We start from the raw sequence: 27,311 nt of genomic DNA on the forward strand, positions 1-27,311 counted from the left end.
AGATGCTACATGATAAAAGAAAAAAGGCAAGGCAGGCATCTCTGGATGCATTTTGGAAGAAGCCTTCAAGTGGTCCATAAGCAAGGCTTACCTGACCTCGTTGTTTCATTTCAGACATGCATATTGTTGGTTCTAAATAAAAAGTTTGCTGAAATACATTGAACTGCTCATCTTTTTTGTGATGTAGGAACCTATCCCTATTCTTTCCATGTTATTCCTACCTCTGACCAAAGTCTCTGTTAAAGAAGCAATGTCCAGGAACGCATGTACTTTGTAAACGTACCCTGGATGCATTTATCTAGACTGTCCCATTTACAGGGTGTAGGTTTAAGAGCCACTGAATATGCCACAATTCCACAACCCAGACCCTGAGCTGTTTGCTAGGAAAGTGAGACCTTGATCCATTTAGTTCAATGTTGGCAGTGGATCTTCAAAGTTTCAGGCAATTCCCAGCCCCACCTGGAGATACCAGGGACTGAACCTGAGACCTTTATGCATGGTCTACCACAGACATATGGCCCTTACCCTAACACAGTCTTCTTCAATCTTGGGTCCCCAGACGTGATTGGGCTGCATCTCCCATCATCCCTGACCATCAGAAAAGGAAGGGCTCAGTGGTAGAGCATCTACTTTGCAAGCAGGAGTCCTAGGTTCAATCCTTGGCATCTCCAGGTAGGGCTGGGAATGTCCCTTGCCTGAAACCCTGGAGAGCCGCTGCCAGTCTGTGTAAACAATACTGAGCTAGATGAACAACAGTCTGACTCTGTATAAGGCAGCTTCCTCTATTCCATTCTTTAAGCTGGCTGGGGAACACTGCCCAAACACACACACACGATGTTTCCATGAGAGCATCTGAGCTTTGGCATCAATCGTTTATGTACTGCACACAGCTCTGCAGAATGTGATCCATTTGGTAGGTAAATGGATTTGTACGTGGGCCAGCAGCTTATAAAAGAGGTTTCTGGAACACAGCTTTAGAGTACTCATCCTAACGGTTCATTTGTAAATCCTCCTAGCCTCTTGCGAACCAACTGATTTCAGTGTAGAAAAACTGAATTCTGGTGGAGCAGAACTCTTTGTGACCCTCCAGATGTTGATGGACTCCAACTGCCATCAGACAAGTGTGAGAAATAGTCAGGGATCGTGCAAGCTCTAGGCTAGCAACATCTGGAGAGCCATTATAGTCAGGGGCAGCATGCTTCTGAATACCAGGTACTGGAAACCAAAGGAGGGGAGAGTGTTTCTGCACTCAGGTCCTGCTTTTGGGCTTCCCATAGGCATCTGGTCGGTTATTATGATAAGGACAAGATGCTGGTCTAGATCCAGCAGGCTCTTCTTATATTCTTAGGACCACAGGTTCTCCATGTCTGTACCCTCCAGATGTTGTCAGACACCAGCTCTCATTAGCCCCAGCCAGCATAGATGATGGGAGAGTTGTAGTCCAGACAATCTGGATGGCCAGAAGTTTTCCATCCCACTTTACTGCTTCACTTGTATTCTGTGTTCAGAATAGGTCGTGAAGATGCCTGCTTCACATAGGTTGTAAGAGTTTAGGCACAATTTTTTTAAAAGTTGCAAACTGGACTTCAGGCACCAGAACTGATTGGGCTGGCCCTATCTGTGTTTTTTGTTCTGTGGAACCCATAACTCATCTCTAATTCACGTGCCAGGATCAACAAAACACGAGTATGGTTTCTTTGCTATGACTGCAAAACGGAAGTTCAGATGGCGACCTCCAACACTAGTCTACAGGATCCAAGAGATGCAATGCCAATAATGGAAAGCAGGTAAAACCGAACTCTTCCTCGGATGTAGGTAGAAAATGTTAAACAATGATGCCACTGCAAGCAAGCCCAAAGGGTTGGGTTGTATTCAACTATGTCCTACTCAGAGATGACCCTCTGAAATCAATGAACCTAAGTTTGCCATGTCTATTAACTTCAATGGATCTACGCTGAGTACAACAAGCATTGACTACCACCCCATGGGGCAGAAAGGAGTTTAATTGTTAAAAAAAAAAAAAACAGGAACTATGTTAACCTTTTAATATTTCAGACAAAAGCAGCAATTTATTTTCTCCAAGGGGAAAAAACCTGCCTGCAAGATCCCTTTCCTTCTCCAGAACAATTCAGGTTTTGGAGGACTCCATTAAAAGGTAAAGGATACATGAGAAAAGACAGATTAGTCATTACATTAGCAGAGCCGAAGATAAATAAAAAAAAGTGCACTAACACCACTCGCTGTGTCATCATTGGCTCCAAATTTTGAGATGTCCAGTCTCTCCCAAGTCCTGCTTCTATTGGCAAATTTTGGCAATTTTGTCCTTGCAGGTGTTACAATGGCAGGGTGACTGTTTGTGTGGAATCCTAGCTTATCACTAGAGCAGCATCAGATAAATTTCCAAAACCATGACGTTTTAGACTATCTCTGGTCATACTAGCTAGCTGCCAAGTTTACATTTTCTTCCATGTTGCAGGGGGTGGAAGAAAATCCATTCTGGTGAGAATGTCACCAAAGATATGCAATGGCCATCAACTTGCAGTGGCTTTAAAAGAGGATTACACAGATTCATGGAGGGCAAGACTATCAATAGTCACTAGCCACAATGGCCTCCAAAATCAGTTGCTGGAAAACATAAATGGGGAGAGTGCTCTTGTATTCAGGTTCCACTTGCAGGCTTCCCATTGGGGCATCTGGCTGGCCACCATGAGAACAGGATGCTAGACTAGATGGGCCATTGGCCTAATCCAGCAGGGCTCTTATGTTCTGACGTGTTTCAATCAATGGTAAAAAGCCAAATTAGGGACAATGGATACAATCCTGCACACAGTTTGGTTCTTAAATCCCACTGGTTTACAGAATTACAGCCACTATTCTCTATCAAATGCCTACTCTATCAAGGGACGGCCAGTTGATGGCCAATAGGCTAGAAATCTGTCCTTGGTTAGCACCGCCAAATTTTAAGCAAATGTGTGTGGTAAATACTCTGGGTAGTTATACTGGGGGGGCGCATACTTTTAGGAATAGTTCTCATGGTAAATAACACAGGGAAGAATGTGTTTTATTCACTTATGACTTACTCAGCACAGACCCACTGTTAGTTGCAATCCAACATATGCCTTCTCAGAAGTAAACTCCACTGGGTTCAATGGGACTCACTCCCAGGTAAGTCTGTACTGGATTGCAGCCTTAGTCATGTTTATTAACTTCAGTAGGCCTACTCTAAGTAGGACTAGCACTGAATACATTCTACAGCCTAGTTGTGAATGCACTTGTTTTCAACTGTTTTTAATAATGTATTGTATATTGTTGTGACTCACTCTTGGATCTACTGGTGAATTTAAAAAAATTAAAAAACAAAACACCCATTATTTTTTCTAATGAATGCTGATGAAAGTTAAAGAAGAAAGCACAAAAGCAGGACTACAGCTGAATGTTAAAAAGGCGAAAGTAATGACAACAGAAGATTTATGTAAGTTTAAAGTTGACAATGAGGACATTGACCTTGTCAAGGATTATCAAGACCTCAGCACAGTCATTAACCAAAATGGAGACAAGAAATCAGAAGAAGGCCAGGACTGGGGAGGGCAGCTATGAGAGAACTAGAAAAGGTCCTCAAATGCAAAGATATGTCACTGAACACCAAGTCAGGATCATTCAGACCATGGTATTCCCGATCTCTATGTATGGATGTGAAAGTTGGACAGTGAAAAAGGCGGATAAGAGAAAAATCAACTCATTTGAAATGTGGTGCTGGAGGAGAGCTTTGCGCATACCATGGGCTGCGAAAAAGACCAATGATTGGGTGTTAGAACAAATTAAACCAGAACTGTCACTAGAAACCAAAATGATGGAACTGAGGTTATCATACTTTGGACACATAATGAGAAGACATGATTCACTAGAAAAGACAATAATGCTGGGGAAAACAGAAGGGAGTAGAAAAAGAGGAAGACCAAACAAGAGATGGATTGATTCCATAAAGGAAGCCACAGACCTGAACTTACAAGATCTGAACAGGGTGGTTCATGACAGATGCTACCGGAGGTCGCTGATTCATAGGGTCGCCATAAGGCATAATAGACTTGAAGGCACATAACAACAAATATATGTCTCTCACATGAAAAATAACATTTATTCTGTCTCTCTCTCATAGATATACTTTGCTTCACCTTTAAATAGCATTTAAAGCACATAACATCTTCCAAAGAATCCTGGGACCGGGAACTATAGTTTAAGGGTGGTGGGCATTGTAGCTCTGTGAGGAGTAAATTACAGTTCCCCAGATTTGGGGGGTGGGGATGTGTTTTAAATGTGATTTAAACATATGGTGTGTATGCAGCTTAAATTTCAAAATGACTCTCTGCTTGCCTTAAAAACAGGTCTAGAATTAAAGAGTGAGGGTTGCAGTCAATGACGGTCAACTCAGAGTAAAGGTAAAGGTCTCCCCGCACTTATAGTGCGAGTCGTTTCCAACTCTTAGGGTGACGTCTTGCGACGTTTACTAGGCAGACCGTATATATGGGATGGGATTGCCAGTTCCTTCCCCGGCTCAGAGTAGACCCACTGAAATTAATGAACCTAAATTTGTCATGTCCATTAATTTCAACTCAGAGTAGACCCACTGAAATTAATGAACCTAAATTTGTCATGTCCATTAATTTCAATGAGTCTACTCTGAATAGAACTAACACTGGTTATAATCCTGGATGATTATCAGAATTACTGGAAGATTCATTAAAAACGTTTGCACTTCACAAAACAGTTATTCTTCTCCACTTGGATCGTTGTGAAAAATGTAGGGTGGATCTTCATTCAGAAAAGGTTCATGTCTATGAAGCCTAGGAAATGGCATGGCTCCTTTTCAAATCAACATTATAAATAGCTCTCTCTGCTCAGGCCTTTTACCTCGCATAGAGATGTCAAGCCATTTACCCCAGAGGAGGCAAGTCCCGTACAAGCATGCCAAGCCCACATCACACTATTCTGAACACACAACTGTGGGTTTCCTTGACACAAGGAAAGTTTTTGGAAAACACGTCAAAACAAGCCTTTGGGGGCAAAACTGCACATCCTAATGGGAAGAGACGCTCTTATGGAATAGTCTAACATTCTGTGAATAGCCCCCTTCCCAACCCTCTTTCCCCTAAAATCTACATTAAATACAGTAGGTAAGCGTCAAATTGCCAGCATTTGCAGAATTTCAGTACAAACTTTCTAAAACTGGAGTCTTTCATTGAGATGTCAGAACCATGACTAATGTTCTACTAAACAACAAAAAACAGTCTCATGGGGGGGGGGGGGAGGTCATCAGGCAAATTGGGCATGTTAATCTCCTAACACCCCTTTCTCCAAAAAGAAACACAAACAAAGAAACCCAGACACTATTAAAATATTCTGCACTGATATGCAAAGAGGCATCATTTGGCTCTGCTTTTTGGTTCTGGGGTAGGGCAATGAACACTTACAAAAATACAATGAAGCAAATCCGCCCATGATCATCTTTTAAACAGCTACTGTACCTGCAAATACAGCAACTGGCTTTTTTCTTTTCTTTTCTTGAGGAAGATTCAACCAGATCCTCATGAACAGTGATTCAGTTGCTGCTCATGTGATAAAAGCTCCCTCTACAAAGTGAGCATGCTCAGTAGAGAACCATTTCACCTTTCAACACTCCAGCCATTTCAAACAGAAGCTGCGGACTTCATCGGAGCTGCAGTTATTTCGAGCCACACAAATGCACAGACACTGCCCTCCCCCAGTTATGATATTAATCAAAATCAAAATAACGTCCACATTCTGACGCTATGCCAAACTCAAGGGACAGATGTCACTCATCTGAAAGGAAAGTAAAAAATGTCTTATGGAAGAACTCTTGACTATATATCAGCCTTTCCCAACCATTGGGGTCCTAGATGTTGTTGGACTACAACTCCCATGAGTCCCAGCCAGCATGGCCGATGGTCAGGAATGATGGGAATTGTTGTCCAGCAACATCTGGGGACCCAAAGGTTGGGAAAGGCTGCTATATATACTCAGCGGCCCAACTGTAAAGGGCAAAATGGTGGAGCTTGGAATTGAAGGTCACATCCAGATCATATATTGAAAGCACTCTTGTACCACTTTAAAAGTCATGGCTTCCCCCAAAGAATCCTAGGAACTGTTAAGGGGTCTGGGAACTGTAGCTCTGTGAGGTGCTTCCTAACTGTGAGCACCCTTAACCAACTACAGTTCCCAGGATTCTTTGAGGGAAGCCATGACTATTGAAGTGGCATAAGACTGCTTTAAATACATGTTGTGGATTTGACCCAAGATTCCCAACACCAAGATAAAACGGATAAGAGTTTGCAGGGCCCATCTCAAAGTGGATTTTAGCTACATCAGTTTGGAAGACTGCATTTGGTGTCCATTCGAAGTTTTTTGTTCGTTTGTTTCCTTCAACAAAAGGTCTGAAAAGCAAATACTACAAGCATTATCGAAGTAGAGAGAGTAGGAAGACAACACTAGCAGATCAAAAGCAAAGCTGAAGCCAATATAAATGTGAACACGACTACGCAATGTTGCAAACCAACTCCCACCCATTCAACTGATCAGACTGGAAGGAAATTCAGAATAAATAGATCAGTTTCTAAATTACAGGCAGTTTTCAGTGTTAAAGCGCCTATTCACTGCAATTCTCTGTCAGCTAAAGTGATATGTATTCCCTAAAGAAGAATAGACACATATTTGCAGTGAAGCTAAAAGCTTAGCTTTTCTTCAAGTAACGTCCTACCAAAACGAGAGGGGCTGGGGGAGGAGAGCTGAGCTAAGATAAGCTGAAGTGAAGAGAAACGTTTTGTGCAGGCTGAATCTATCAGTTACTTAATAACAGAAAAGTGCATAACTATTTGTATCAAGAAGCCCTTAGCAGCTAGGGAGCCGTTTAGCTGAAGGGCCCCCTTACCCCATATATGCCCAGTCTACCACTTTGATTTGTGGAGCTGACATCATTACAGGTGTCACATAGGATTTGTCCTGCACTTGTAAGAAATCAATCTTTTAGTTTGGCACCATCTACACTTTGGAACTACCTGCCTTCACTGCACTCTTTTTAGTACCTGCTAAAGCATCTTTATTAAGGCAGGCCTATGTAAGCATGCAAAAGTTGAGATGTGTTTTAATCTGTTTTTCACTTAACTGTTAATTTTAATTCTATTTTGTGTGTGTGTGTTTTTTAAGAACACCTGTTTTTAACTTTGTCTTTTATTGACAATATTAATGTTTGTTTTACTTTATTTTTTGTAAACTGCTTAGAGGTTCTATTTACAATCACACAGTATATACATTTTGTCAAACAAATAAATGAAACAAGAAAAATAAAAGGGTTAAGAACAGAATGAGGTTGCCACCATGAGCTAAAAGACTGACTCATAGGGGTAAAAGGAAAGCGATGTGCTGAAAACAGAGGAGCTTTAAATACAGAAATATGCAGAAATGCCAAGTATTCCCATCAGTTCTGAGCACAGCACTCTTAAACTGCAGTTTCCTCCATGTAAGGGGGTTCACTTTTAGCCCCTACCAATGCCCATGAAAGTACTAAACAAATGTCTTTTACTGACAACCTAGAAATTACAGCTCGCCAAGCTTGTGAATAGAAAATGGGGTTAATTTTAAGGAAGCAGCAGTAGCTCAATCCTCTGCATCTCCAGGCAGGGATGGGAGAAGGGATGGAGAGCCACTGCTAGTCCGTGTTGGCAGTACTGAGCAAGATGGTTCAGTAGTCTGACTCTGCATAAGAACTATGTTTGTTGGGGCAACGGCCGTAGTTCAGTGGTAGAGCATTTGCTTTGCATTCAGAAGGTCCTAGGCTCAATCCCCAGCAGGTAGGCTTGGGAGAAACCCCAGTCTGAAACCCTGGAGAGCCACTGACAGTTAGTGTCGACGACACTAAACTAGGTGGACCAACGGTCTTGACTCTGTGTAAGGCAGCTTCCTATCAAATTCTAACCTCCCTTAAGCACTTAACTGTTTCCTGCTCCTGAACACCTGAAATGGTCAACAATCAAGGAAAACCAGAGGCGACTGTTTCAAGTGAATAACACGGTCGCTCAGGCTGAAAGTTCTGTTGAAACATGTTATGCTTAAATTTAAGCAGGATTTTCCTGGCCTTTTTTTGCCAGCCCCTAGAAATTGCAACAGTCTTATATTTAAACATAAGAAAACCCGACAGTTATGTACTTCAACAGTCACCATAGCTCTAAGCTCCAACATAATTCGCAATTCCATATTTCTTTGGAAATTAACCTTGGGAAGAAATCAGAGGATAACTAACACACATTCCAAGTCAAAGATGTTTTAAAGATGCCAACAGGGCAGGGGGGGAAGGACTTGTGATGCCACAGATCCCCAAATTCTGCCTTCTTTGACCACATCTCAGTTCTGGCATTAGAATGACTACAAATAAGATCAAACATGCAAAGCAGTATGCAGGTTCCATTTTTGGTCTAGTGAAAACCTGCCTTAGAAAGAGCTTGCCTCTCCCCAAGAGGCAAGTCTTCCAGGCAAGCAATCAGTTTGTGTTTTAAACACACTAAGGGGTGTGTTTTTTGGGGGGGGGGGAGAGAGAGAAGAGATAGTGTGGTGTAGTGGTTACAGTGTTGACTTGGACCAGGAAGACCAAAGTTCAAATCCCCGTTTGGCCAGGAAGCTCTCTGGATGATCTTGAGCCACTCACTGTCTCTCAGCCGTTAACCTACCTCACAGAGTTGTTGTGAGGGTGAAATCCGGAGGTGGAGAACTATGTTTGCACACCATCTTGAGCTCCTTGGAGGAAAGGCATGATGTAAAAGTAATAATAAAATAAATAAAAGATTATCTACCTCCAGATTTCCCAAACTTCTGAATTCATTAACCCCTTCATGTGAGCTTATAACTTTGTCATCAACCCCAACCCAAATTCTTAGGAACAGAAATGAAGCAAAGTCAAGAAATAGCAATATAGAAGCAACAATTCTTAATCATCAATCACCATTACTAGAAATCCTAAAATGTAAAAAAAAAAATACTGTTGTACTGTGGAATCATCTTCTTAAATACAGAGGTTCCTCACTGGCAAGCGAGGTGCACTCTGTACATGCCCTTTATTTCTGAGGCTCATCATTCCCAATTAAACTTTTCACACTGTATCTCATAAACTTCTTTCTAACCCCTAGGCTCTTTTCAACTCCTAGGTCTTTATTAATCCCCTACATAGTCCCAGTGACCCTAGGAGGAGGTCAATATTGACCCCTTTGGAACACCCTGGTCTACCTTATAAGCCCAATCCTAACCACAGTTATTGAGAACCAAGTCACAATTAATTTAATGTATCTCTCTTCCTTACTGAATAACAAAGAATCCTGTGACACCTTAAAGACTGAAGCACGTTATTTTGGCACCAACTTTGTGAACTAGAGCCCACCTCATCAGATGCACACTTCCTTATGAAAGCATAGGCTTCGGTCTTGAAAGTACGAGCAAACGTGTGGATTCACAAAGTCAAAACAAAAGTGGTTTACTCTAGGACCGCTTGGAAATATTAAGACACCTCATCAACTGCAAAGCTTGGCCATTCAATGGGCTAGTACCCTAAAGCCAAAACTTTAGTGTGCATTGTTGATATAGAAGAGGTGGTAAAAAACACATACACATCCTCAATCAGTGGAGCACTGAAAGCGTGACTTAACTGCAAGATATCTGCTACAATACCCAGAAGTGAAGCTCACCACCAATCTTTAAATTCAGTTCTTGAACTTAACTGTGTCTTCCTGAACATGGCCCAAATGCCTTCACATTTGTTGCCCGACGTCTAGGACAAAGGCTGTTTATAGCTGAAGAGGTCGCTTCCTTCTTGACGCACGTGAGCAAACGGGACATAGCTAAGGCCACGCAGGACACGGCTCCCTCTACAGGCCTCTCTGCCACAATGAAGCTGCCCAGAAAGGAGATCCCATTTCCTTCCAACCCTTCTCCCTCCTTGTTGGGGAAAACAGCAGCCATTTCATAGGCACAAGCTCCCATTTCACAGGCTCAGAGCCTCCAAGACATGACAATGATCATCACACACAAAAAGGCATGGGGGGTGGAGGTGAAGTTTTAGGAGAAAAAGTGGTTTAATACATTTTTAACTATTCAATTGACTTTGTGGACAGCAGAATTCACTCTTCCCCTTCTCCAAGAAAAATGTAGCCTTCCCTAAAGACGGATGAGGTGGCGTCAGCTTGCGTTTGGATGCAATGGCTAAATGATGGTGAGTGGCTAAACAATGGTTAGTGTAAGCAAATGAGTGTTGGGCTCATAAGCTTCCCATATCCCCACTTTGGTACAGGAGGAGGAAATCAAGCTTTCAAACTGCATAGACTTTACAGCAGGCAGGAGCTGATCGAACTACAGTTACAGCCTAGGGAAAGTCCCAAGGACCACACAGAGAGGTGTGGAGGGCATCACCTCCCCCCATCCTTATTCTAGGGCCTAAACACTTCCAAAATGGGCCACCCTTCTAGTAAGAACAGTCTCATACCACCTTAAATGCTTGCAAATGTTATAATTAGTTTAAAGAGCGACAAGATTCTTTGCTGTTGCAACTGACAAAACAGGGTACTGTCAAGGGAAAGTTTCAGTTCAAGGAAGACAATTGTAGCTTCTTTTCAGAAAGTGTTCTGCAAGAGGCCTTTGGAATGCCTGGTTCTCTGGTACACACTGCTCAAAGTTCTTTTCTTTCTTTCTTTCTTTCAAGATTTCCCTTTTTTCAGAAAGAACAGGAACATTCCTTTACAGAAAGGACATTCTCTTCCTGAGGGGGCTTTTGCTTAATTGCACCATAATAGTTGTAATTTTCCCAGAATCTTTTCACTGTGGGTATAATAAGGGGAAGGGCTATCTATGAAGGACTCCCATGTACCCTGCCAAATGCAACCTTCCCTCCCCCAACCCCAAAATCTGAAACTGATTTTCAAGAACTCCCAAGAGGCGATAAACTTATCTCTCCCACATCTTTACTTTACTTTGAACAGCTATTTGACCATACCACAAAAACCTCACTTTCTTTCTTCTCTGGGAGTGTGCAGACAAAGATACTGAGTGCCATTGTCTCTCGCCATCAGAATAAGTCTCAAAAGGAGAATCTGAAGCCCTGCAAGTTAAAAGGCCAAAATATTCCATGTTTGATTTGGGAACTGTTCCTGTGCCCCATTCCAAGACCACCCATTTTTAAGGTGAATTCAAAACTCAGCAAGATTTGCTCAATTTTTCAGTCAGTCAAAAAAAAATGTAAATGTTCAGGGGCAAAGGAAGCGGGAAACAGACATAATCAGGGTCACAGTTAAGATATGCTTATGTCCCAATTATCTCAATGGTTTCAAGCAATATTTAGGCTGCATGCACACCATACATTTAAAACACATTTAAAGCACGTGGCTTCCGCCAAAGAATTCTGGGAAGTGTAGTTTAACCCTCACACAGCTGCAATTACCAGCACCCTTAACAAACCACAATTCCAAGGATTCTTTGGGAAGCTATGTGCTTTAAATGTATGGTATGTACGCAGCAAATACATACCAGATTCCACGCTAAGAAAACGTCCATACTAATCTCTCTGCTGGAGTACAGTATCCTTGAAAATGGTATTCATGTTTTACACAAACAAAATGCAGGTCAAGCATGATCAACTCAACAAAACCTGATCGGCTCAAAATATACTGCCATAATATCATTCCTAGAAGTGTCCATTTGCAAACTCCGTGAGCTTTAGCAAATAGCAAGTCATCAAATACAGGTTTTTACATCTGAAAAAATGTAATTACTTGTCTTCATTAAGCCCCACTCCCACTGCATGTAGTAGCAACAGCAGTAACCGTATAAAACAAGACTTTGCCTGAGAAAATATCTGAATCATGCACACTCTTAAATTTCAAGAATGTGCTTCAAGCACACTGCTTTAAATAAATGGGGCTGTTCTGTTCAGCCAAGGGAATTCATTTTCTCTCGACTACCTTCGGAGGAGGAGGAGACAGATGGAAATGATCAGAGATGTTGCACAGTGAGAATAAAGGCATAGCCATGTTGGTTGCAATCTTCAGTCTGACAGTGAAGGAAGCAGTCAAAATGGCTGCCTCCATGCTGCTCTTCACAAAAACATTGCAGATTGCATTAGAAGCAACTCTACTCCCCATTCTCTCAGGCTCCAAGGTGCCTCTCTTCCATCTTGCCTTCCTACCTCACCCCTTAAATTTTGCGCTCTTTGCGCAAAAACCTGATTTTTTGTTCTGTCCTAACAGCTTTTACTGCTAGCCTCTCAACTATCTACTGACATTTGCAATGGCTGCACAGCTGTATCTGGAGATTGTGTAGTCACCATATAAGCCAGCCTGCCAGGGTGAAGCACTCTCTTTCCATACAAATACTCCAAATAACAAGGAGAAAAAACACCAATGAGTGGGGACTGCAACTCTCAAAAATAAAAGTAATGAAGTAGCTATAAGGAGGTAAAAAGAACCTTACTTTTTTTTCCCATTGAAAAGCAACAGCAAAATGATTTCAAAAGATTTCACCATCTTGTAAAGTCCTCTCTTTATGAGGGCAAATGTACAGGAAAACATGAAGATGAAATTATTCTGAAGACAAAGGAATAAAAAACCAATGACTAGAGCAAAGAATAAATCTGCATTAACTTCAGATCTAGTTTGTGTTCACCTGATTCACTCCCTCATAGCCTGGCCTTTTCACAGCACAAAATACATTTGTGAATGAGTGTCAATTCCTGACCTATAACAATTATAAGTGCATGGGAGAATCCTAAATAGCTAGAGATCTGAATCCTTCAAATCTACACACACACACACACACTTTTCCACATACGTTAATCCAGGTAACTCTATTCATTAGAAAACCATATAAGGCCTAACCCAGGCATGGGGAACCTTTGGCCCTCCAGATGTTGCTGAACTACATTTCCCATCAGCTCCAGCAAGCATGACCAATGGGCCAGGGATGATGGGAATTGTAATTCAGCAACATCTTGGGGGGGGGGGCACACCTGCTCAAGAGAATCCAGCCCCTAACCACATAATGCAGTTGTGTCTTCATTATCTAAATCCAGCTTTTGTCGACATGTTGCTGTCTAAATGTTTTGGACCACAGCTCCCATCAGCCCCAGTCAGGTGAAGGCTGATCTAATCAGCTACCTAGTGTTGCCAACTTTCTCAGCACAGCTCTTGTGACTCTTTAACATTTACATAAGAGAGGAAGAGGAAGTCAGTGATGTCCCACCCTTGCCCAGCCCTCAACTTTGCTGTTCTATTCCAGGAAGTGGTTCAGTTAGCAAACTTCTGCCTGTGAAAGACACAGTAGTCCTGCCAGAAATAGGCTCGTATCTACCAGCTTTGAAGACAAACCTCTTTGAAACACCAAATCTGACTTGGTGGGTACCATCTACAAACCAAAAGATTTTCATATCTGGTCCTTTGCAAATCCTGTATTACCCTTGCATGGCAGCACAAATCGCCAGGCCTTGTTGATCTCTGCATAAGCAATATTGTCAAGTGGCAGTTGCAATCTTGGGAATCAAACACACCAAGCTACACCCAGTCAGGGAAGTTTTCAGGAAAGAGGGTTTGGGGATTTTCCCCACTGCCAAAAATGCTGATTTCTTGGGAAGCCACACAATCTCAATTAATTCAAAATGTGTCAATCTCTATTAATTCAAAATACCAGACCAGGATCAGAAGAATCCCGCCCAAAAGCAACTGTTGACCAACGACCCTGAAGTAACAGATACCTCTTTTTATGATACCATTTTTCCTTCCACTTTAGTGCAACAGCACAAACCCAGTCATGACAGAAGTTACCTTCATGGCCAAGTCTTTGTGTGACATAGCTGTTTCCTTCCCCTTAAACCAATATTCCAAGCAGATCAACCCATCAGCCCAAGACCACATGCACCCACATGCAAATATACTGTCCTATATCTTTGCAATGCTAAAAACGCTTTTTCTTTCTTTCTTTCTGGTTTGCTGGCTTTGCACGGTATTATGTTATTGTCTACATCATGAAAAACAACATACCAAAAATAAACAAGGAAATCACATAAATCATTTGCAGAAGAAAAGCATGTTGTTGTTGAGGTGGTATTCTCCAGCTATACAAAAGTCAGCAGATTTGAGAGTGAAACTGACATTAAGTTACTTTCCTGCCTTTGACCAAGGAGGCTTTCCATGTAAGATGGGGAGGCCCAGTTCAATACACATCACCAGCCTTCACTGCCAGTCCTTTCCTTCTCCTACTTTACAAGTCCATGAGCCAAAACACTATGTAGGCAGGTCCTTGCTCGATATGGTTTAACAGGTCAGCAAAAATGTGCATCTGCTTTCAAGTCCTCCAAACACGTATCAACAGGGAGCGGTGTGAAGCCATCTCATGTCAACTGTTCGCTTTTGCCGCCTTCAAAACTGATTCCAGCTTCTTCAAAAGAAGCAGTCAGAGCCCCACAGCTTGCTGAAGCCCCCTTGACAAGAGAATGAAACTGCCACACTGCCCTACCTCTGGTTCTGTCTTGAGAAAGCTGCAAAATCGGCTTCCAGGCCTCTCATTCCTTCGTTCACAATTCCATCTCCCTCTATGGGTGCAGTTTCCAAATTGGAGCATGCTCAGTAGAAGCCGATCTTCACCATTTCAGAGCTTTAATGAAATGTTAAGCATAAGGGAGTCCCATTTGCTCAAGGAGGAGCAAGGGATTCATTCACAGGGATTCAGCCAACCTCGATCTGCCTCATCCACCGGCCTCCATCAAGGTGAATCGCTCAGGCATTTGAAATGCTGACCCAAACTTTTCACTTGTGAAAGAAAGAAGGAAAAAAGAGCGTGTATCTCCAGTAGAATGAGTGCAAGAACTTATGTTTAAAAACAAGCACGTTCATTAAAGAACAAAAAAGAACCAAGGCTGCAAATTTCATCAGATGTCACTAGGGAACATACCAACCAATACAAATATTTCAAGAGGCAGATCCCAAGAAGTGCTTCCACCTAAACATGAAATCATTCACGCTGCCTGGAAATGCATTCCAACTCAACTATACATATATATCTTCAACTACAGAGAGGTACACATCACACTGTACACCAAGGAGCTGAAAAAGAAAAGTGTTCATAAAAATCCAGCCTACATTATGTTAATTGGGCTATTGCAATCAACCCTCCTAATTACTAGGGATGGGATGTCCAATATATTATTGCTTCATTTCTAATTTGTATTCTTCATGCTTCTCGGAATGCTGAAAACAAAATCAAGGAACTGGGACTAGTCTCACAATAAAATGCTTTCCAGTAGCAAGTAGCGTTTTAGATTCAATAGAACTACTTGCACAAGCAAAAGACTAAAACGCAGAACAACAAATCAAGCCGTCCATCGACGCATTTTCCTGTGTTCAGCTCTCTGTAACACAATTCCCTCCAGCTCTACTCGCCTTCTAAAGTTCTACTTTAGATTCAGATATGCCTCAACGAAACAAAGGTTTATGCCCTGATTCTTTCTTCCGACTCCCTAGTTACTCCAACTATGGTTTCTCCTATTAGGGCTCCAGCGTATTTCAATAAAAGAAAGGAAAAAACAATCATCAGGATGCAATGCAAAGACACACCGGTGGGTACACCATGAAAAGCCTTCTATACCCAAACTTTAGGTCCCCAGATGTTGCTGGACTACAATTCCCATCATTCCTGACCGTTGGCCATGCTGGTCTGGGCTGATGGGAGTTGTAGTCCAGCAGCATCTGGGGACGCATAGGTTGGGAAAGGCTGCGTCTCCTCTAAATGCCAAACACTGAACTACATGTGTAAAAATTGTGGTGCTCTACCATCAGAGCATCTCAAACATTATTTCCTCATTTTCATCTCACACTGAGGCAGCCACTACCCAGTTCTCGTTTAGTTTTCTAAAGGCAAACTAAGAAGAAAAAAAGGAAAAATTGAGTTCCAGGCAGAGGCAACTGCTTTGCATCCCCCCCTCCCAAACATTCAACGCTAAAGTTGGCTTACTGCTCTGAAAGCAGCTCCGATTCTCAGCAAATTCCTAATCAGAGTGAAAGGTCAAGGTCAAGGCTGTGACCTTGTGCACACACAAAGGCAGCATACACACCATAAATTTAAAGCACATTCCCCCCCCCCGGCAAAAAAATATTGCAAACTAGTTTACCCCTTGCAGACTACAATTCCCAACACCCTTTACAAGCTATTATTAATTTATTTATTATATTTATATCCCACCCTTCCTCCCAGAAGGATCCCAGTTCCCAGGATTCTGGGCAGGAAGGGAAAACGTGTTTTAAATATATGGTGTGTATGCCTCCAAAGCTTTACCAAGGAGCTTCAGCTCAAGCTGTTTGGGACTTTGGCGAGCACTCTCTGAAATGCACAGCACATCTGGTGGAGTGACTTATTATGCTATCCGAAATGAGTATTTTGTTGGGGCCTCTTGTTCCTCCAAAAGAGGCTCTTTTTCATCCTACTCACAACTCCCAAGGACCCCGAGGCAGTAATCTGGTCTTATGACCCACCTCTCCTGGAATGTTTAACAGGTTCATCAACTTCCAAATTCAGGATTGAAGGTACACTCTCTCTTTGGCAAGAGATATGGTCCCCCAGCCTAAATCTTCCCACAAGAGGTAGTGATGGCCACCAACTTGGCTTTCAAAAGAGGATTAAACAAATTCATGGAGGGTAAGGCTAGCAATGGCTACTAGCCACAGTGGCTTATGTTCTACCTCTACTGCCAGACGCAGTAAGCCTCTGAATGCCAGTTGCTGGGAACCACAAGTGGGGAGACTGCTGTTGCACTCAGGTCCTGCTTGTAGGCTTCCCATTGGGGCATCTGGTTGGCCACTGTGAGGATGCTGGACTAGATGGGCCTTTTCCCTGATCCAGCAGGGCTCCTGCTATGTCAAGCCTCAGAATCCCAGCAAAAAAGGACCACCACAACCCCACACTTTCCTTTTTCCATCCTTAAAGATATTAAAACATAATATTTGGATCCTATAAGCGGATGGCACATCTGTTGATCATACTTGCATCTAGATGAAACATTTCCAGCTTGTTTCCTTGGAAACAGGGGCGGGCGGGAAGGAAAACCCAACTATCTTGCAGGTTGGGCTTTCTTTTCTCTTTTTTAAAATGGTTATATAATGAAAAGAAGCCTTCAACTCTTGTCAGTATAAAACAATAAAGCCCTTGTGGAAAGCCAGCTAGGTACCATCAGATTATTAAAATAGATAGATTAGAGCAGAAAACCAGCTGTTCAGGGCTGTCTTTTTCACAAGATGCATGCCCAAAGCAAAAGGCATTTTCTTCTGTGGTTTTGGAGGACAAGGCACAAGAAAGCCAAGTCAAGATCCTGTTTTCAGTGGAGGAACAGGTTAAGTAGGAAACCATGTAAAGGCCTCTGAACATCAAAGGTTACACATCACCACACCATTTTTGGAAAAAAAAGACACAGATTTGCCAGAACTACAGAGTGAAGAAAGGATAGATCAAGAGCAAAAAAAGAGGATCTTGTCTCTGGGTGGTTTCACCTGGTAAAAGTCATGTAACAGAGTGTTTAAGCTGCCTCTGCAGGAACTTCAAGTTCTCCCCAGAGGAAGTTAAAGAACTACAGACAGACAGTGAGGTGAGAGTGTCAGGCTAGGACCTGGAAGACCAGGGTTCAAATCCCCACTCAGTGGCCATGAAGCTCATTGGGTGACCCTGGGCTAGTTGCTGTCTCTCAGCCTAACCTACCTTACAGGGTTGTTGTGAGCATAAAACAGAGGGGGGAGGAACCAAGTATGCCACCTTGACCTCCTTGGAGGAAAGGCAGGATATAAATAAATAAATATTATCTGAAGGCAGTAAGTCGTCCAGTAACTAGACAACTTGGGGTGTGAAACAAACAACAGCCATAGCATGTGAATTCCACTTGTATTTATGCACATTAGTATGTAATATTAACAGCTGGCCACAAACAGCAATAGGAGCAGCTGTTACTCTGAACCAGGGGTGGGGAAATTGCAGGCCCAGGGGGCCAAATGTGTCTCTCTTGGCTTCTTTATCCGGCCCTTGGGATTCGACCCAGGCCATGTCACTCACCAACTCAACTGAGTGCTTCTGCCTGGCTGGAATGCGCCCTTCAACTGCAATTATGCCTCTTGCTTGCCATGAATGGAAGATGGAGGCTCGTGCATGTGTGCGCGCGCATATATACACAAAACTCTGTCTTCTGTTTGGCTGGAATGTAGCCTCCTCTGCAACGGTAACTTGCATCTATTCCTTTGCCCACTTTTGCCTCTGTCCCCTCCCACCACTGGCATATGGCCCCTGGAAGGTTGTCTATGAGGGACTGCGGCCCTCAGGTCAAAAATGTTTCCCTGCCCCTGCTCTAAATGGTCCACTCCTTAAGAGTGGAACTAATTTGAAGCACTCTGTCACTGAAATTTTACCAATGTTATGGGAAGGCAGCAATTCATATCAGCAACAGAAGGATTTCTAATCAGTAGTTTGTTCCCACTTATTGGTTCCTAATTGTGTATTACAAGATCTAGTGGTAAGACTGTGCATAAGAACATCCCAGCCAGACTAGGCCAAAACCCACTTAATCCAAGTTCCCGTTTCCAACAGCAGTGACCTGATGCTTCTGTGAGGTCCACAGCAGCGTGTGACAGCTGGTATGCTGCTTTTGAACATGGAGGCCCCATTTAGCTGTCATGTCTAAACGATAGGCTTGTCCTTATGCCAATTGTCTAAATCCACTTTAGCCATCTGAAAGTTCGGCTGCTATTATCATTAGTTTAGTTGCTTGTTACTTGAAGGTCCACAACTGACTTTAAAAACGTAAATATAAAGACATTATACCATAAATACAGAAGACATTCCAGGTGTGGTTGCAGCAGAGATTTGTATGAAGGCATTATAATACTGGCAGTTTTATTTTCTATCCCTCTCTAAATGATGCCTGTCACAGAATTTGCTCATTCATAACTGCAACACCCACTGCATCTATGCTTTTAATTGAGCTATCCACAACCCCAAGATACTGTCCCTGGTCAGCCACTGCTAGCTCAGATCCCCATCAGTGTATATGTGAACTTAGGCTCATTGATTTCAATGTGCATCACTTTACACTTACACTGAATGCATTTGCTATTTTATTGCCCATTCATTCACATTTTGGAGAGATCCCTTTGAAGATGCTACAGGAATCCTTTTTACTTGTAACCACCCTGAAAAATTTGGCGTCTGCAAACTTGGCCACCTCACTGCTTGCATCTAGATCATTTATGAACCAGCTTAAAAGCACCAGTCCTGTTACAGATCCTTAGAGAACCTCTCTTCTTACATCTCTTCATCGTGAGAACTGTCCATTTATTCCTACACTCTGTTCCCTGTTCCTGTTCTATAACCAGTTATTGATCCATAAGAGGACTGGTAATCTTATCCTATGACTGCTAACTTTACTCAGGATGCTGCATCTACCAGATCACAGTTCATCAATATGCTTATTAGCGCTCTCCAAAAAGTGAGATCGAATTTGCTTTTGCAGAAGCCACGTTGATGCTTCAGCAAGACTTGTTCTTCTAAAAAAAAATAAAAATTAATGCCTTTCCACTAACTTAAAATAATTAGAATATAAATCCCCTGGATCTCTTTTTAACAAGTACATTGTAACAGAGGACTGGAAAGCAGCCAAAGGTTGATCTTAGGGACAAGTTACTGAAACTCTTTCTTCAACAGTTGTGCAGCCTTCAATGCAAAGTCCCTCAGAGGTCAGATAAATGCCTTTTATGTTTTCCATAAAAGCATAACCAGGCCTTCATGAGAATACTTGTGTATTCAGTTGATTGGTTCAATTTACAACCCACAGGTGTTTTATCCATTTGTTCTGTTGTGCTTCAGAGGAAGATTAGACTGACAAGGATGCTCTCATACACCCCATAAGTGAAGAAATTCTTCTAAACCATGATACGCTTTAGCCAAAAGGGATAATGCTCAAAAATACCTGATTTCCCACAATCAGCTGTACAGAACAAAGATGGAAGCAACAGAGCATATAGAGTTGGATCGTTTTATACAGCTAGGCCACAGCACATTCGTTAAAGTTCCACACCATACTGACCCAGGTACTACCAAGCTAAGTTCATGGTGCAGTTATACAGCTTGAAACCAGTATACCAAAAGGATAATCGCACCCCTTATATACCCAAATGATCACTACGTTCTGCAGAAGGAGGCCTCGTGCAAATACCATCTTATCAGAAGGTCTGTTCCACGCAGTATAGGGACCAGGCCTTTAGTGTGGTAGCACCTACCCTTTGGATTTCCCTCTCATTATATATCCGAAAGGCGCCGTTTCTGTTGTCTTTCTGGTGCCAGCTGAAGACTTTCTACTTTCAAGAAGTCTTTTTAAGCAGAGATCTTTCCCAGTCTGCATCTGTATCAGAATGGGTTTTTAACTATTCTTATATGCAGAATTGTTTTTTAAATGCTTTATATATGGAACTGTTTTTAGTCGTTTTTACTTTTCTTTTTTATGGTTCTAACTGTCTGATTTGTTTTATAATTGTGCATTTTATTGCTGTAACCTGCCCTAGGACCTTATGATAAAGGGCAGATGAGAAATCTAAATAAACAAACAAACTTAGGCCATCAAAAATAGCCTTCATCTTAGAATGTTGATGTTCCTCTAGATAAGATTTTCAGAAAACCGAAAAGGATTGGATCCTTCAACATCCTCCTGTGTCATAATTTGACCTTCTGTAACCTGAAATAGGCTACTTTACAGCAAGAGTGAGCAGACTTCAGGCTTGAGGAATTTGCTTTGTTTGCATTTTGGTTTTTTACTAGAAGGCTCAAGATCCACCAAATGCAGCCAGGTACAAAAGATATACACTCAGAATTAAATTATTGTGAGCCCAGGTATCTATTGTTTTGAGTCCCAGACCTGAACTGAGCTCACAGTTCTCCCACAGACAAACCCACTTCACGGACAAATCCACTCCTGGTTATCCCTTTTTTCTTCACTTCTGCAGTATTTATTTGGGGGGGGGGTATTTTGTGTAAAAACATTTTTTAACCGCTTAATATTGTAAACACACACACACCTCTCTAAGGGAACACAAATATAGTATAAAAACCTATAACAGCAATATTACATATACACATAGAACAGGGTCCGATCTTACAGGACAGAAAAAGCCTGGACAAAAAGGCAAGTCTTTACAAGATGTCTGAAGCAACTGATGGTTGCTGCTTCACGTGTGGCGGAGTGAAGGGCATTCCACAGAACAAGAGAAACAGCAGAAAACACCTGATTTCAAGTCACCACCCTGTGATATTCTGTAGGGTGCAGTCACAAACAGAATTTCTTCAGAGGATTTTATTGCTGCCATTGTTATATCAGAAGTCAGAAGGCTGCATTCAACTAAGTCCTACACACAGTTTCACCGTGAAATTAACGAACCTAAGTTAGTCCTGTCTATCATTCACCTGGTTGGCCACTGTGAGAACAGGATGCTGGACTAGATGGGCCACTGGCCTGATCCAGCAGGCTCTTCTTATGTTCTTATGTTCTTATCATTGGATCCTAGTCTGCGTAGGGCTAGCATCAAATACCACCCAGAAATCATTGTGAATCTACTTCAAATCACCCGGGGATCTCCCAGTAGATCTTGATCTACCTCCTACCCATCCCAGGCAACCACTACTCTTCTGGTGATAGCCAACAAACTCTCTTCCTTGCTTCTAAAGATTGTCACTAAACAGCCTCAATAAAGGAGCAGCTGTGACCTTGGTTGGGGCTTCTTGCAGCTTTAAGCTATACATGAATCCCAGAGATACCTCATACTTTTGCTCAAATTGAACATTACATAACCTTACAGCAAAGTGCCAGTGGCAGCAAGCCGAAGAATACAGAGCTAGACAAACGTCCCAGCAGCCCCACACTCTTACCAGCAAGAGCTTTAAAATGGGCACATCTCTCCAATGCATTTCCCACTATGGAAACAGGCTAAAATGTCACTCACACACACTCTTGCTACTCTGCAAAGAGGGCACATCCTTGTCACTTGCATACATGGGGAAGGGCTGTAGCTTAGTGGTAGAGCACCTACTTTGCATGAAGAAGGTCCCAGGTTCAATCACCAGCATCTCCAGGGAGGCCTGGAAACCTGCCTGAAACCCTGAAGAGCCGCTCCCAGTCAGTGTCGATCACTGTCCTTCAATCTGTTCTTGGCCTATAACTCCCATAATCCCCAGCCATCTTAGCTACTGGTCAAGGGATCATGGGAATTGTAGTCCAAAAACATCTGGGGGCCCAAAGTTGAAGAACACTGGTGTAGGCAACACTGAGCTAGATGGACCAATGGTCTGACTCAGTATAAGGCAGCTTCCTATGTTCCAACCTGTTCCAGGCACAACAAAAGTGTAAAATTTCTATGCCCTCGAAGAGTTGATCATGGAACCTTGTAAAACTGGGTGACTAAGGAGCATGAGCTGGATGCAACCATGTCAACAGGCCTTGTTACGGAAAAGTACTTGGGGGAGATCTTCTCAACTTGAGATAAAAAGGAGGCCTCTGCTTAAGTGCAAAAAGCTGACAACTTTAGCTCACATAACTGTAATGGGACTGGTATAAAACAAAGAAGAAATACGCCTGGCACCTACGCTGCTATCTTTTCGGCGCCAGGTTAAGACCTGGCTATGCTCCCAGGCATTTTAATATGTTTATTTTTATATTTCTGTGGTTTCTGTTTGTGTTTATTATTGTTCGGCTGTTTTTATTATGATATTTTGTATTTTAATCCTTTTGTACACCGCCCAGAGAGCTATTCGCTATGGGCGGTTTAAAAATGAAACAAATAAATAAAATAAATAAATATTTACAGGGTCAGTAAACCTTGGGCTCAGTTCTTCCTTTTTTTATCCTTCTGTAGAGGGAGCGCTCTAAAAGTTCGGTTTAAACGGGAAAACGAAAGTCTGTTGTTTTGAAGCAAGGTTTCGATGCTTTCACCAACACTCAAAAAAGTAAAGGATTGTGAAGTTTAGCCAATTGCAAAGGGCAACCAGAGTGATCAAGGGGATGGTTGCAACATTGGGGAGTTGTTTGTTTAGAGAAAAGGCAAACAAGAGACAACATGATAGAAGTGTGTAAGATTATGCACGGCACGGAGAAAGTGGATAGAGAAAAAAATTTCTCCCTCTCTTGCAACACTGGAACTCGTGGACATGCAATGAAGCTGAATCTTGGATGATTCAGGGCAGACAAAAGAAAGTACTTCTTCAGGCAGCTCACAGTTAAACTATGGCATTCGCTCCCCCAAGAGGCAGTATTGGCCACCAACTTGGATGGCTTAAAAATAAGATTAGACAAATTCATGGAGGATATTGATGGCTACTAACCCTGATGGCTATGTTCTACTTCCACAGTCAGAGGTAGTATGCTTCTGAGAATCAGTGGCTGGAAATCACAGGTGGATAGAGTGCACTGTGCTCAGATCCTGCTTGCAGGCTTCCTATAGGTTGGTCATTGTGAGCACAGTTTGCTGGACAAGATGAGGCACTGGCCTGATCCAGCAGGCTGCTCTTATGTTCTCACAGAAGTGCTTTGTGTCATGTAAGTTATCTCATTGTACCCATCCTCTTGTAAACTAAAATGCATTCCACGTTCTGATAATGCTAAACCTGGTCACAAAGGAAGTACATGTAACTGAAACCTTCCCTTTTCAACCTCAGCTCCATTGCTGCTGTCCCTCCCCTTGTCTGTTGTTTCCTTGCATCTATTTTAGATTGTAAGCCCCTTGGGGCAGAGACATGTCAATCTTCCTCTTTGGAAAGCATCACGCATGTAGATGGTGCCACAGAAACAATAAATAACAGTAACAACTTAAACCGTAAGTGCATAAATTGCACATGCTAATCTGTAAAGAAAAAGAGCGTTGGCTAAATGCTACAAAGGATATTGAACCCATCTATGGACCTGCTCCTAATTTCTAGCATATCTGCATCCTATTAATGCAGTTTCCCTTCAACAGATTTGATGAAATACAGGAAAGAGTCAGTCTCCCTGTGAGGACTACAGACAATGCCGTCACTTGTGCAGGAAAAAAAAAAGCTATCCAATTGGGGGGAAGGGACGTAGCTCAGTGGTAGAGCATCTGCTTTACATACAGAAGGTCCTAAATTCAATCCCCAGGATGCCCCGGTAAGGCTGGGCTGAAGCCCTGGAGAACCGCTGTCAATCAATAATGAGCTAAATGGACCATTGGTCTGACTTGGTATAAGGCACTTCCTATGATTTTTTTTTGGGGGGGGGGAATGGTCACAACAGTGGTAGAGCATCTGCTTTCCTTACAGAAGGTCCCAGGTTTGGTCCCTGGTGTCTCCAGGTAGGGCTGAGAATGTCCCATCTGAAACCCTGGAGAGCTGCAGCCAATCAAGTGTAGAAAAGGGTATAACTCAGTATAAGGCAGCTTCCAAGCCCCCTATGAAATACAGCCAGGAGCACTGCCATTTTACGAGGTTTTTTTTAAGGTTAACAATCAATCCCTCTTCCCAGGGAACTGTTTAAAGTGATATAATGCTGCTTTAAATATATAGGGCATATGGGGTCTTAGTTTTGGAGATGCATTATTTTTGCTGTTATCTGGAAGACATTCCAGTATTTTTATCTTTAGACCTTATTATGAATTACCAATGGATTGTTTATTTTTATTGTATGGTATATTAATAGGAGATGTTTTCATCAGCTTATTGTTTACGGCTGTTTTACATTTTGTTCATGTCTTGAAACCATTATTTCTTTTTTAGTAGCATGCTGTTCATTGCTTCAGGGGCCTTTGGGCCAAAAAGTAGTATATAAATTTTTTAATTTTTTTTTAAATCTATGCCCTCAATTTTGGCAATGGATGCAATCTTTGGATGCCATCTGCTATCACAGCAGTCAGGGCTGCTTTCATGGGTAGTGGAGTTAACACATGGGAGTTATATCTGTTTTGAATGATGGTGATTTTATGTACATTATTTTTTGACTGGACTAGATTACAGCGGGTGTTTTATGTCCAATTTTATTCGCATACCGCTTGGAGAGCTTTTTTGATCAAGAGGTTTGTAAATCTTCTAAATAAATGAATAAGTATTTGAGGACATCATACTCAAGGGTTTGTGCTATGATGACAAGTTTTTTGCATCAACAGGTAGAGATGTAGGTGCCAGTCGGATGGATCAACTACAGAGCACACTTGCTAAATACAGCAGGGCCACAATCCCTGCCTCACCACTGCCTTAGGTATGCAGCCTGCTGACACACCTTCAAAACCAGGATACCCAGATGATAATGCAGGAGCAGTTGCAGTGTTCCCACGCCAGCCTGTTGTAGTCCAAAACATCTGGAGGGCACCAGCTTGGAGAAGGCTGTGCTATATCATTCAAAAAACCAAGCTCAAAGAGAGGATCTCCAGCTACAAGAAATGTTTGTTGCATAAGACAGGCATTTTTTAATGGATCTAGTGTGTACAGTAGTATACCCCAATTGTAAATTCACTGGTTTGCTTGCTGTTTGGTCTTTTCTCCTTTAATCATGCCTATATACATGTTATAAGCTAAAGGGGGAAGAATGACAGATAGCAGCAGCCAAAGAAGCAAGTGCATTTGTCTAGAAAAGTTAAAACTGAGCATGCTCCAGCACTCAGGCTGTTTTTCAAGATGGATGCTAGGCTGAACAAACTAAAAGCAATTATTATTTCATATTATGGGTGCAACTTCCATATGTTATACAAAGGTGATCAGTCTGCTTAATAGCAGAAGGCACCCAGGAGTCTCCAGTGGGAAAAAAAGCTGTAACCAAACTCTTCAAGGATAGCGATTAGATTGTTAATGGACAGCAACTCACAAATGCCTGGTAACTGGTAGTACATTTTTAACGAGCGGGGTTTTTTCTTTTTCTTTAAAAAAAAGTTGTGTTCACTGAAGCCGTGCAAAAAACAAATTGCCCATCAGATCAAGAAAAAACACAAAGAAAAAAGTGTTAGTCTCATCAAGGCCTACCAGCCTAAAATAGCATCAATTTGAAGTGTGACTGAAATACAATCGACTGTGAACACTATAAAGGCTGAGATGACTTCGTGGCAACATCTCTCTGCTCAAGAAGAGGTCCTCTTTGACTTCAGAGCCACACACATTTAAAATTGTTTTATTTATTTAGAAATAATAGATATATAATAATATCTATTATATAACATATAATAAGACTGATATAATAAAATTGTTTTATTTATTTAGAAAAGTACTTATATACTGCTCTTTTGCAAAACATCAGGGTGCATAAAAACCATTTAAAAGCAATATGAAACAATCATTAAAATGACTAGCTACTCAAAAAACATTTTAAACAGTCACATAGGCCTGTTGGCACAAAAACAGTCTTCAAAAATGCCTGAAAGTAAAAAGCAAAGATGTCTGCCGAATGTCTCCTGGAAAAGTGTTCCATAGCATGGGACTGGCAACCCTAAATGCCCAGCAGTTTTGGTTGAGGCCAGTCTTTGCTTAACACAACAGATTTTTAGTTTCAAGCGTACCACTCCCTTCCATAAATGCAATCAGCAAATCAAAGGTGACAGCTGCATTAAAAGGAGTTCTATACTCTCCATCATAACTGGCCTATTTTTTCCTCAATTGGTAAAAGGAACCATTTTTTTCCAATTCTGGAGAAAAAAAATATTACCATCCAAAATAAAGTAGTCCCACAAAACTCATATTGGATATTAAACCAACTTCACACCAAAATACATTAGATACCTTAGGACTACAACAGCTTACTGCTCCATCTTTAACACTGGGCACATTTGTAATTTTTGTTTGAATAAAACTAAAGCCCTTTATACTTCTAAAATTAACACACAGAAGCCATTTTGTGGGAATAAGGCATAGCTAAAACAACATTTTAAAATCCTGCCTTAAAAAGCAAAGAGCAAAATAAAGTACCTACAAAATCCTCTAGAACCCTAGTTTTTGTTTGTTTGATTGAAGCTATCTTGTGCAATTATGCATTGGCCCTTTGAGTGCCCATAATAAATTCCTGCTTCATTTAAATGAAAGGTTTAGACAATTTAAATTGTGATGGGCTGGTAAGTGAAGAAGTTGTAGGAAAATATGAGAAATGTGGGGAGAGAGGAAGACAAAAAATGCAAAAGAGCAACAACAATCCACTTGATAATTGATGACCTTGCCTGCTTTGAGGCATGACATTATAATGTTTGCAAGCGCAGCCTGCTTTCAAGGAA

General features: G+C 41.8%; 1 protein-coding gene across 11 annotated transcripts in view; it reads right to left on the reverse strand.

Moving 5' to 3' along the window:
- The window catches only part of EHMT1 (euchromatic histone lysine methyltransferase 1), a 147,706-nt gene that overhangs the window by 99,894 nt on the left and 20,501 nt on the right, over positions 1-27,311 (reverse strand). The window contains exon 1 of one of the 11 annotated variants that reach the window (XM_061603630.1): positions 9,744-9,824. The exons of 8 other annotated variants lie outside the window; for them this stretch is intronic. The gene's annotated coding sequence lies outside the window, so the exon portion shown is untranslated. 2 more of the 11 variants (XM_061603636.1, XM_061603631.1) reach the window with 2 other exon arrangements.

This window comes from Rhineura floridana, chromosome 20 (assembly GCF_030035675.1).
Source record: "Rhineura floridana isolate rRhiFlo1 chromosome 20, rRhiFlo1.hap2, whole genome shotgun sequence".
Lineage (NCBI taxonomy): Eukaryota > Metazoa > Chordata > Lepidosauria > Squamata > Rhineuridae > Rhineura > Rhineura floridana.